This window comes from Camelina sativa, chromosome 17 (assembly GCF_000633955.1).
Source record: "Camelina sativa cultivar DH55 chromosome 17, Cs, whole genome shotgun sequence".
Lineage (NCBI taxonomy): Eukaryota > Viridiplantae > Streptophyta > Magnoliopsida > Brassicales > Brassicaceae > Camelina > Camelina sativa.
Window position 1 is genome coordinate 21193860 of NC_025701.1, and position 12173 is coordinate 21206032.

At 37.8% G+C, this 12173-nt stretch overlaps 1 pseudogene; it reads right to left on the bottom strand.

The window, feature by feature from the left end:
* Positions 4670-10667, bottom strand: LOC104759685 (annotated as a pseudogene).

Below are 12173 nucleotides of genomic sequence, written 5' to 3' on the forward strand. Positions count from 1 at the left end.
GAGCAAACAAAACTGTTTTCTACAATAGCATTATTTTAGCAAATTTGTGGACGTTTTATTTTGGGAATGTTTTTATAACGCTTTCCGCAGAAAATAAAAATAAATAAGAATTTATTTTTTCGAATTAAATTAATTTAAATATTTAACTATTTAATCGCTATTTTTAATTAATTATATTTGTTCAAAATATTGACATATTTTGTCTTTTTGAACAGATGACTAACGGTGTTTACAACAACAACATCAAAGGTGTTTTCGAGGATTTTCGTAAGTCGACAACCCAACCCGTGAATGGTCCACCACCTGCTCCTCTCCTTCCGACCGAGCTGAAACCGAGCATCCCGAGCTCTGCAGTGGCACCCAACAAGTTTGATGGAATAAACTTTGAATCGTGACATTAAAAGATGCACTTCTTCTTGAGTACACTCAACCTGCAAAGGTTTTTCACCAAGGATGCTCCGGCACTGTCTGCTGATAACAACGACGTGCATGCGTTGGCAAGTGTTCAAGCCTGGCCTCACTCGGATTACTTGTGCAAAGGCGCCATCCTTGTTCACATAGAGGAAAATTTGTTGAAGGTTTTTAGCAAAGCGCTAACATCCAAGGTTCTCTCGAATCTTTTGTAATCCAAGTACAAAGTCTACAATGTGGGCTCAGGGAAACACACCACAAGGGAGTTTCTTAACTACCATATGGTGGATTTTAGGCCCATAATGGACCAGGTACATGAGCTTCAAGTGCTTGCACAACAGATAGCTGATGAAGGAATAAACATATGTGAGACCTTCACACTGAATTGCTTCATCGAGAAACTACCTCCGAGCTGGAACGACTTCAAACACTATCTCAATCACAAGCAAAAGCCCATCACCTTGCTCAACCTAATCTCCAGCTGCAAAACAAATCAACTGAACGTGATACAGCTGGGTCTGTCATTGATGAGAATGCGAATATGGCTGAGTATAGGAAAAAAGATAAAGCCAATATTGTCTACGGAAACAAAGGAGCTTCACCGAAAAAGGCTGTACCAGGCAAGACGACACCTCAGTCCTCCATGTTTTTCAAGAAGCAAGGTGCGACTAAGAAGGTTGCTGAAAAGTGCAACCATTATGGCAAGAAAGGTCACAAAATTGTTGCATGTCGCAGCAAAGACAAGGGGAAAAATCAAACCAATTTGACTGAAGAAGACTTGTGTGTGGTCGTCACAGAAGAAAATGTGGTGATGAACAATAAAAACACAAGGGATTGGTGATACGAATCTGGAGCCACTATCCACATTTGCATTCACAGAGACATGTTCAGAACTTATTAGAAATCCAAGTCTGGTGAGAATATGATGATGGGTAATGTGTCTCACTCCAAGCTCGTTGGCACCGGAAAGGTGGTCTTGAAGATGACTTCAGGAATGGTTGTCACGCTCCACAACGTGAAGCATGTTCCAGACATGAGGAAGAATCAGTTCATTGGGACCCTATTGAGCAAGCAAAAAAAGAAACAGCAAGCAAACAAACAAAGTCAAAGTCTTATTAACTCAAACGGAAGAATAAGTCGGTCCGGAGATCTCACCAACGTACGCATCTTCACCTCACCTCAATTTCCCCGAGATATCAGCCCAAGAGCCCAGATTTTTTGGTGAGCATCTCGTCCCTCTCTCCCTATAAATACTAGGCTCTCTTGTTCATTATTTACAAACTTGCGAAGAAGCAAAACTCTAAAACAGCAAAAGTCCAACTCTCTCTCACTCTGCTTTCTGTCACTAAAAATGTAAGTGTTATTATCAAGAGTGTATCGTTGCACCAACGTTCTTTTGAGTCCGTAATCAATTGTTGTGATCCATGTACTCATTAAACCGCCACACTGCGGGAGATACTTTGGGTTAAAGAAAGAGATCATATCTCGCCTTCGAGAATTTTCTTCTACTCCTTTCTTTTATCATTTTACATAGGTGTTAATAGTTATATCATATTTGGATTTTTGCAGTCCTACACTTTTGGGAGACAACAAAGGAGGCTATAATACAAGGAGTTCATTACTTTTTCGAAAAAGGTATCTTCGATATGCTTAATCCTAAAGACTGAAGCTGCGAGGCATATGAGTGACTTCAGACCTATCTCCCTCTGCAATGTCAGCTACAAGATTATATCAAAATATTGGTTTCAAGACTTAAGCAACATTTGAATAACCTCATCTCAGAGAAACATGCTACTTTTATCCCTGGGAGGATAATTACTGACAATGTTCTTATAGCAAATGAGCTCATCCATGTTCTCAAGGTCAAACATAGATGTGAAAACTCCTTCACGGTGATAAAAACATATATCACCAAAACCTATGATCGTTTGGAAGGAGACTTCCTCCAAGAAACAATGCTCATGTTTGGATTTGATGTCAAATGAATTCATTGGATTATGACTTGTGTTCGTACTCCAACTTTTTCAGTTAACATCAATGACAGCCCAAAAGGATTTATTCAACCAGAAAGGGACATTTGTCACGTTGATCTCCTTTCCCCATACTTATTCATCCTATGTGCAAAGGTTTCAAGCCACATGATGAAGAGAGCGGAAGAAAAAGGAGTTATCAAAGGAATAAAAATCAGTAATGCAAGCCCCTCAATCAGTCATCTTCTATTTGCAGATGATTCTTTATTCTTCTATCAGGCTAATATGAGTTCTTGTATGGCTATTAAAAAGATTCTAACTTAGTATGAAAGAGCATCCAGTCATAAGGTTAATACAAGAAAATCGGCTCTGAGTGGCAAAAGGGTGAGTGATCCGACCAAAACTCAAATCAGATAGTTTCTCCAAATTCATAATGATGGTGGATACGTTATGTATTTGGGCCTTCCTTAACAGTTTGGTAGAAAGAAGGTTGAGCTCTTCCAGTTCATTGTGGAAAATGTCTAAGGCAAGACAAAGGGATGGAGTAATAAATTCCTCTCTCAAGGAGTAAAAGAGATCTTGTTGAAAGCAATAGCTATGGGTATGCCTGTCAAAAAGCATCTGTGATTATAGCAAATTATCGGTGGAATTCTAATCAACATGGGAATGCGGTACACTGGGTAGCGTGGGATCGAATGAAATATTTGAAGAAGGAAGATGGGCTTGGATTTAGAGATATTGAAAAATTCAATGAAGCTTTATTAGCTAAACAGGCCTGGAGAATCCTACAAAACCCCAATTGCCTCCTATCTCGTACGCTCCGTGGAAGGTATTTTTCTAATTCTAACTTCTTCAATACTAGCTGGGTTAAACTTGTTGTACAAAGGACTATGTTATATAATTGGTGATGGTCAGTTTATTCAAACATGGGCATACCCATGGCTTCCAACGCATACCCCTCGACCTCCAAGGAGAGCTTTTGTGTCTCAACCCGATACTTTCACTGTAGACAGTCTACTGCTTCCAGATAAAAGTGGGTGGAATGAAAGATTAGTAAGAGAGAGAATCCATAAGGTGACCCGCATGATGTATCTCTAGTCCTCTCTATCAAGATCAGTGTTTGGCAAAATAATGACTTCCTTGGCTGGCACTATACAGGAAACGGTTTCTACACAGTCAAATCTTGCTACTGGTTAGCAACCCACAATCCGGCTTTTGAATTCCAAGCTAGACCCCCACATGGAAATTCTCACATCAAGCATGAGATTTGGAAAACAAGAACCTCTCCAAAGTTTAAACATTTCTTGTGGCGATTAATGTCAAGAGCTTTAGCAATATGCACTGAATTAGAACGAAGATATATTGCTAGAAATGCCTTTTGTAAATGGTGTGTCACTAAAATAGGAACGACTGAACACCTCTTCTTCATTTGTCCACATGCACTGCAGATTCTACGATAGACTCTCCCATCTACCGGTCTGGATTTTATGGAAGATTTGGACAAGCCGTAACAAGTTAACCTTCCAGAACCATAATAACAATTGGCAACGTGACTTCAGAGAAGCAAAAAAAGAAACAGACAAATGGTTATCTGTGGAGACGAATACTACGTGATTTAATCCACATGGTTCATATCCCTGCAGAAACTCCAGAACATGTAACAACTCTTGGCAAACGCCTCCCCCTGGTTGAATAAAGTGTAACTATGATGGCAGCTTCATAAGTAGAGAAAGAAGATCGACAGCAGCTTGGTTAATACGGGATGATCAAGGTCTTTTTGTAAAAGAAGGACAAGCTACAGGTAGCGCTGTTACATCAGCTCTTGAAGCTGAATGCCAGAGCGTAATCTTTTCTATGCAACAAACCTGACTCAGTGGCTTCACCAAAGTGATTTTTGAAGTTGACCGTCAGACTTTGATTAAAGTAATCAATGGTGGATATCCATGGTTTGATATTTACTATTAGCTTCAAGAGATAAGAGGATGGTCAACGCGTTTTGAACCGATCGAATTCAAGTGGTGTACAAGACAAGCAAACCACCTAGCTGATAAATTGGCTAAATTTCAAAGATTTGTTAACACATATTTCATTTTTCACCTATCTATTCCCTTTTGTATTCGTTCTGATATGTCTTCTGTAACCGTACATTCCCATTTCCCATTAATCAATGAAGTTTTCGTGTATGGACTTACCAAGGGACTATATATTATTTATTAATTAATACAGATTGGGAAACAAAAACAGAAAAAGATTAACATAAAACAAGACAAATACAATATGAAAAGTCTCTAACGGCGGCTAATGTTCACCGGAATACTCTGCTTGTATCGGAAAAAATTGTCAGGATCAACTCTAGTCTTAACCTGAACCAACTTCTCAAAGTTATTGTTGTTAAAGCTTGAAGCAGCTTGGGGATCAGGCTAAGTATATTTAGGAGAATCTAAATATACATATCTAATATGCGAGTTTTACATTTCTATAGGAGTTATCTAATGGTAGTTTTCCAAAAGGGTTTTGAGTTATTTTCCCTATATAAGGAGGTGCTAGGTTGTAGCACAACTTATGAGATTTGAGATTAAGGTCTTTGAGCTGAGTTTTCCTTAATAATAAGAAGAGTTGTTCTTATTGATCTCTGTGTTCGTGATTTTTGAATTGGTATCAGAGCGGTACCGAGTTTTTTTTCTTTCTTCTTTTCTTCTCTTTCGGAGACTTCAAATCGTTTAGAGAAAAGATGAGTGATGATGAGAAAAACGTGATGAACAATGCTAAGGATGTTGGAGCTTCCTCTGTTAAGTGTCCTATGCTAACTTCTACGAATTACACGGTCTGGGCTATGCACATGAAGATCGCTCTTAAGGTTCAGAAGGTATGGGAGACTATCGATCCTGGGAACAAAGATGAAGAGAAAAACAATATGGCAATTGCTTTGTTGTTTCAATCCATATCCGAATCTTTGATCTTACAAGTTGGAGAGCATGATACATCAAACGGTGTTTGGGAAGCCATCAAAGCGAGACATGTTGGAGCAGAGAGAGTACGAGAAGCTAGATTGCAAACTCTCATGAGTGAGGTTGACAGAATCAAGATGAAGGAAGGGGATACGATTGATGTTTTTGCTGGTAAACTTGCTGAGATTTCTTCAAATTCGGCGGCTCTTGGAGAAATAATTGATGAACCTAAGCTTGTAAAGAAGTTTCTCAAAACTTTACCACGGAAGAAGTATATACACATCGTCGCTTCTCTTGAGCAAGTTCTCGATCTGAAAACAACAACCTTTGAGGATATTGTGGGTAGGTTAAAAGCATATGAAGAGCGACTCAATGAAGAAGATGAAGAACAAGAAGATCAGGGCAAGCTCATGTACGCCAACAACGATTCTCGACAAGAAAATTTTGGAAATAACAGAGGAAGAGGAGGAAGATCTTACTGGAGAGGAAGAGGCCGTGGACGTTTTGGATACAATCAAAACGGATCATACAGACAAGTGCGTGATAAAGAGCGAGAGGCTATGATCAGTTGTTTTCGATGTGACAAACAGGGACATTTTGCTGTTAACTGTCCTGACAGATTGCTCAAACTCCAAGAAGTGGTTGATAAAAAGGAAGATGAAACACACGAAGCTGATGAGTTAATGATGCATGAAGTGGTCTACCTCAATGAGCAGAAAGTTAAACCAACCCGTTTCGATGTGAATTTCGACTGCAAAAACGTGTGGTATCTTGACAATGGCGCAAGCAATCACATGAGTGGGAATCGAGAGTTTTTTGGGAACATTGATGAAAGTGTGACAGGAATGGTGAGGTTCGGTGATGATTCCCGCATTGACATAAAAGGTTAAGGCTCTATACGGTTCGTGTTCGAGAATGGTGTGAAGAAAGTCTTACACAATGTGTATTACATACCCGAGTTAAAAAGCAATATCATAAGTCTTGGTCAAGCCACTGAAGCAGGCTGTGAGGTTAGAATGAAAGAAGATTCTCTAATAATATATGATCGTCAAGGACAACTACTGGTGAAGACAACAAGAGCAAGAAATCGTTTGTACAAGGTGATCCTGGACATCGATGATACAAAGTGTTTGCAGTTAACAACATCAACAGAATCATCAAAGTGGCATGCACGGCTGGGTCATGTTAACTTGGAGACTATGAAGATGATGATTAAGAATGAGCTAGTGAGTGGTATACCAAGTTTCGCAGTAGAGAAGGAGATTTGTGCTTCATGTCTCATCGGAAAACAAACCCGGAACTCTTTTCCTCAAGTGACTTCCTATCGAGCTACTCAACGTCTTGAGCTTATTCATGGAGATTTGTGTGGACCTATTACACCTCCCACTGCTGGTCATAAGAGATATGTCTTTGTGCTTATTGATGACTATTCACGGTACATGTGGACTGTTTTGTTGAAGGAGAAGAGTGAAGCATTTGAGAAATTCAAAAATTTCAAGAAAATTGTTGAACAAGAAACAGGGGCTGTGATAAAAACATTTCGAACGGACAGAGGAGGAGAGTTTATTTCTCATGAATTTCAAGCCTATTGTGAAAAACATGGAATCAAGAGGCATTTAACGGCACCGTATTCTCCTCAACAAAACGGAGTTGTCGAGAGGCGAAATAGAACTCTTTTGGAGATGACTAGAAGTATCTTGAAGCATATGGACGTACCAAACTACTTGTGGGGAGAGGCAGTACGACTCGCTACATATTTGATCAATAGGATATCAACAAGATCATTAACAAAGTCCACGCCGTATGCAATGCTTAAGGAGAAAAAACCAAATCTAGAGCATGTAAGAGTGTTTGGCTGTGTCGGTTACGCAAGAACAGAGGCTGTCGGGAGAAAGAAGCTAGATGACAGGTCAAGAACATTAGTGCATCTAGGAACGGAACCTGGTTCAAAGGCTTATCGTCTATACGATCCGGTGAATAGAAAAGTAATCGTAAGTCGAGACGTAGTCTTTGAGGAAAAGAAAAGCTGGAACTAGAGCAAAACTTGAAGAGAGACAAGTAGAGACTCTGGGATGTTTGTCATTGACTTGGGAAAATTTGGTAATAAAGGCATTAGAGAGTTGCAAACGATTGGAGAAGCAGAGGAGTATGAGCGAGATAGTCGAGAAGTTTCTGAGAATGTGGTGAATAATGAAGCAGATGTAGTGGAAAAAGAAAGCATTGATGGTGAAGATGAAGACCATGGAAGTAATAGTGATAGTGATGCAGAGCATGTGGTGCAACTACAGCTGCGGAAGTCAACGAGACCGAGAGCGAGACCAGCGTACTTAAACGACTATATTCTTCTCGCAGAATATGAAGGTGAACGTCTTCTTTTGACAATGAATGAGGAGCCATGGAATTTTACTGAAGCAAGAGAGTTAAAAGTCTGGATAGAAGCATGTGAAGATGAGCTGTCTTCTATTGAAAGGAATAGGACTTGGACCTTGGTGGATCTTCCTGTTGGAGTCAAACCTATTGGACTAAAGTGGGTATTCAAGATAAAACACAATTCTGATGGGAGTGTTAATAAGTACAAGGCACAGTTGGTGGCTAAAGGATACGTTCAAAGGCATGGCATTGATTACGATGAAGTTTTCGCTCCTGTGGCACGTATCGAGACAGTTCGTTTCATTATTGCTCTAGCAGCCTCAAAAGGTTGGGAAATTCATCATCTTGATGTAAAAACTGCGTTCCTCCATGGTGAATTGAAAGAAGAAGTCTATATCACCCAACCGGAAGGATTCATAAGCTTAGGAAATGAAGACAAGGTGTACAAGTTACACATAGCTCTTTACGGTTTAAAGCAGACACCTAGAGCTTGGAATGATAAGCTTAACAAGATTCTCAAGGAGTTAAAATTTCATAAATGCTTGAAGGAGCCATCGTTGTATCAAAAGGAGGATCATGGGGAACTTCTCGTTGTGGCTGTGTATGTGGATGATTTACTCATCACTGGTTCATCTTTGAAGTCGATATTAGAGTTTAAAAGGGAGATGGCAACAAAATTTGAAATGAGTGATTTTGGAAAATTGACCTTTTATCTCGGAATTGAAGTGCATCAGTTAGAAGGAGGTATTGTTTTGAAACAAGAAAGATATGCGATGAAGATACTACAAGAAACTGGAATGGTAGGTTGCAACTCGTGCCATGTTCCGATGGATCAAAATTTGAAGTTGTCAAAGTCTCAAAAGGAGAGAAATATTGATGAAAAGGAGTATAGAAGAAGCATTGGCTGTCTACGCTATTTACTTCACACACGACCAGACTTATCCTATAGTGTTGGAGTCTTGAGTAGATACATGCAAGAGCCTAAAGAATCTCATGGAGCAGCACTGAAACAGATTCTTCGATACTTGAAAGGAACTTCATCGCATGGTCTCGTCTTTACACGATCGGATGATGTCAAACTTGTGGGTTACAGTGACAGCTCGCATAACATTGACGAGGATGATGGTAAAAGCACAACGGGTCATATCTTCTACTGCGCCGACTGTCCAATCACTTGGTGTACGCAGAAACAAGGAACCGTAGCTCTATCATCATGCGAGGCAGAATACATGGCTGCTACGGAAGCTGCAAAGCAAGCCATTTGGATTCAAGAGCTCTTTGCCGAGATCACTGGAAAGGAATGCGAGAAGGTCACTATTCGGATTGATAACAAGTCAGCAATTGAGCTAACTAAGAATCCGGTGTTCCACGGTCGAAGCAAACATATACACAAGCGTTACTATTTTATTCGTGAGTGTGTTGGGAATGAACAAGTAGAGGTTGAGCATGTCCCAGGAGAAAAACAAAAGGTTGCCATATTGACTAAAGCACTTGGGAGAATCAAGTTCAAAGAAATGAGAGATTACATTGGAGTTCAAAATGCAAGTGAAGATGTTTTCAAGCTTAAAGGGGAGAATGTTGTTAAAGCTTGAAGCAGCTTGGGGATCAATCTAAGTATATTTAGGAGAATCTAAATATACATATCTAATATGTGAGTTTTACATTTCTATAGGAGTTATCTAATGGTAGTTTTCCAAAAGGGTTTTGAGTTATTTTCCCTATATAAGGAGGTGCTAGGTTGTAGCAAAACTTATGAGATTTGAGATTAAGGTTTTTGAGCTGAGTTTTCCTTAATAATAAGAAGAGTTGTTCTTATTGATCTCTGTGTTCGTGATTCTTGAGTTATCCTTAAAATACTTAATTCCATACACTCTACCTTCCTCGTATGTTGAGTTCAAGCTCTTCCCAATGTCAACGTCCCTGTAGTTCAAAAACGTCTCCCTTGGATTCTTAGACACGTAAGGGCTCATTGCGTCGAATACTCTTTCCGTCTGGCTTAAGCAATCGCTAGCCGCTGCTTCACCTGACACGAACCAGTTCGAGGAATACTGAATCTTGAACACGTTCCCTGCTCGGTGAGGAAACGCCGTCTCTGTCTCCGGGATCTCGCTCATTCTCCCGCCGTACGGGTTCCAAGCCATCGTCACGTTCTCGTTCTCTAACAGAATCTTGAATATCGATTCTAAACCGGGTTTTGAAATCGGTTTCTGCACGTAATCGGATTTTCTCTTGAGGAAGATTTGTTTTTGCGGTATCCGGTTTAGCATGACCGATGTTGGTGCTGTACCGGGTGGGATACTAAGCCAGAACAGAACCGATTCGATCCATTTCATTTCTATGCAGTCTGTTTTATTCAGACCGAGTTCAGGGAATTTGGAGTTTGTAATCTCTAGAAGCTTCTCGGAGTCTCCTAAGAACATTCCCATGAAAGAAGCCTTGATAGTCTTGTTACTTGAGCTCAACGTTAATCTTATAAACAAATCGTTGTCGATCTTGTCAGCGATCTAGGGTCGCACCGGATTGGACCCACGCGGTGTCAAGTCTTGGATCGATTTTGATTGACCGTAAGTTAAACATGTCGAGGACTACGAAATCGACCGTGGATAAATAGGACATTCCGTCGTAGTCGTGGCCTCCGCTACGGATTCGGAGCTGGAGGCCGAGTTTTTTGGCGCAGTTGATTGTAGCTTGGACATGAGTGAGGTGAGCCGCGGCCACGATCGTTACGGGTTTACGCGTAGTGCCGTTGAAGTAACGGAGATTACGGACGTAGTTGTTGAGGATGGTGAGGAAGTTAGGGTTTTGTTGCGTGTATGTGAAGTTTTGGATTGGGGACTTTTGGTCGGAAGGTTTGAAAACACTCAGACATTGTGTAACTGTCTTCGAGTGTTGGTGGTGCTGATAATGATGTTGGAATTATAAGGAGAAACACTATGACGATTAGGTTTTGAGTTGTTAGAGCATTCATTTCTCTTACCTTGTTAACACTATGACGATAATGGCTTTAGTGTTCTGAGAGATTGGTGAGGGATTGTATTATATTCCTCTATCTTGTTAACTAGATTTCTATAACTTTTTTTTTATTAGTACAAACGGTTGAATATAATTATAATTATTCAATATAGATATATAAATATATATAAATGTCAAATTTATTTTATTAAATGATAAATTAATAAAATAAATACATTTATTTCTATTTCTTTCATTACTTATAAATATTACTTATAAATTGACATCTATATAGATTTATATAATAAATATAAATTTATATAATACATTACTTATAAAATAAATACATCTATTTCTATTTCTTTCGTTAATTTATATATCTATATTGATGTCTATTTCATTACTTAATAAAATAAATTTGACATCTATATATTCTATAATTTATCTATTTCTTTTAACATCTTTTGCATATACTCTCTTTTCACGTTCTACTATATCACTTATAATATATATATATATATATATTATCTCGCTTATAATATATTGATTATGAAGACATATCATAACTATTTTTCTATCTTACAATACTCTTTTTTTTTATTGGTTGACTGATCATTACTTACTAACGGACGTAAATTTTTTTAGAGAATATACCCATCCTTCGTCTCAAAGTTTCTTTAACAATTTTATATACTACACATAATATTAGAATTTTTAATATTAGTTTCTTCCTAGTAATCAAACTCATAATTAGATTTTTTTTAAATCCATAAACATCATATTATGATATCAATTATTAAATTTATCTTAAATGTTTGATAGAAGAAAAAATTATGTCCACATATATAATTTTTTTACTTTAAAATACGTATAGTCTACTATGGTCTATATAGTGTTCTTTTAATTTGGTTGTCCTATATCTTACAAACTCATAAGATTACTCTAACTTTTAAATATATGTATTTATCCAAAAAATAGATTTCTTTTTAATTTTAATTAAAATTCTACAATCTACCACTACTTTTGTAATTGTTTTATTACAAGTAGCTTTTTCAGATTCCTTCTTAGTATTTTCACTATTTTTTTTGGTGTGTGATGTTCAGTTTTCTTTAATATATTTGATTTTAAGTAACCTTCTACATTTCTCTTAAGTATATATATTATTTTAATTTTTGAGCACTTGCTTAATATTTTTACCTTTTTGTTATATATCTTTGTTTATTTAATCTCTATTCATATTTTACTTTGATATTTTTTAACTGTACTTTTTTTTTTATTTTGTTTTTGGTTTATATTTTAGTTTAAATTATTTAAAATGATTGTTTTTAATAATAATAAATATATTAGTGAATTAATTGATGCATTAACTTTAAATTTTATATTTTTTGATGATGTGAATTAATTTATTGAGATTGAAAATAAGAATTGATGAGATGGAAGAAGGAGAAGAGAGAAAAGCCAACTTTATAAATATGGATTAAAAGCCACTTATACCCATTTTGTCCCAAAACAGGCTAAAACC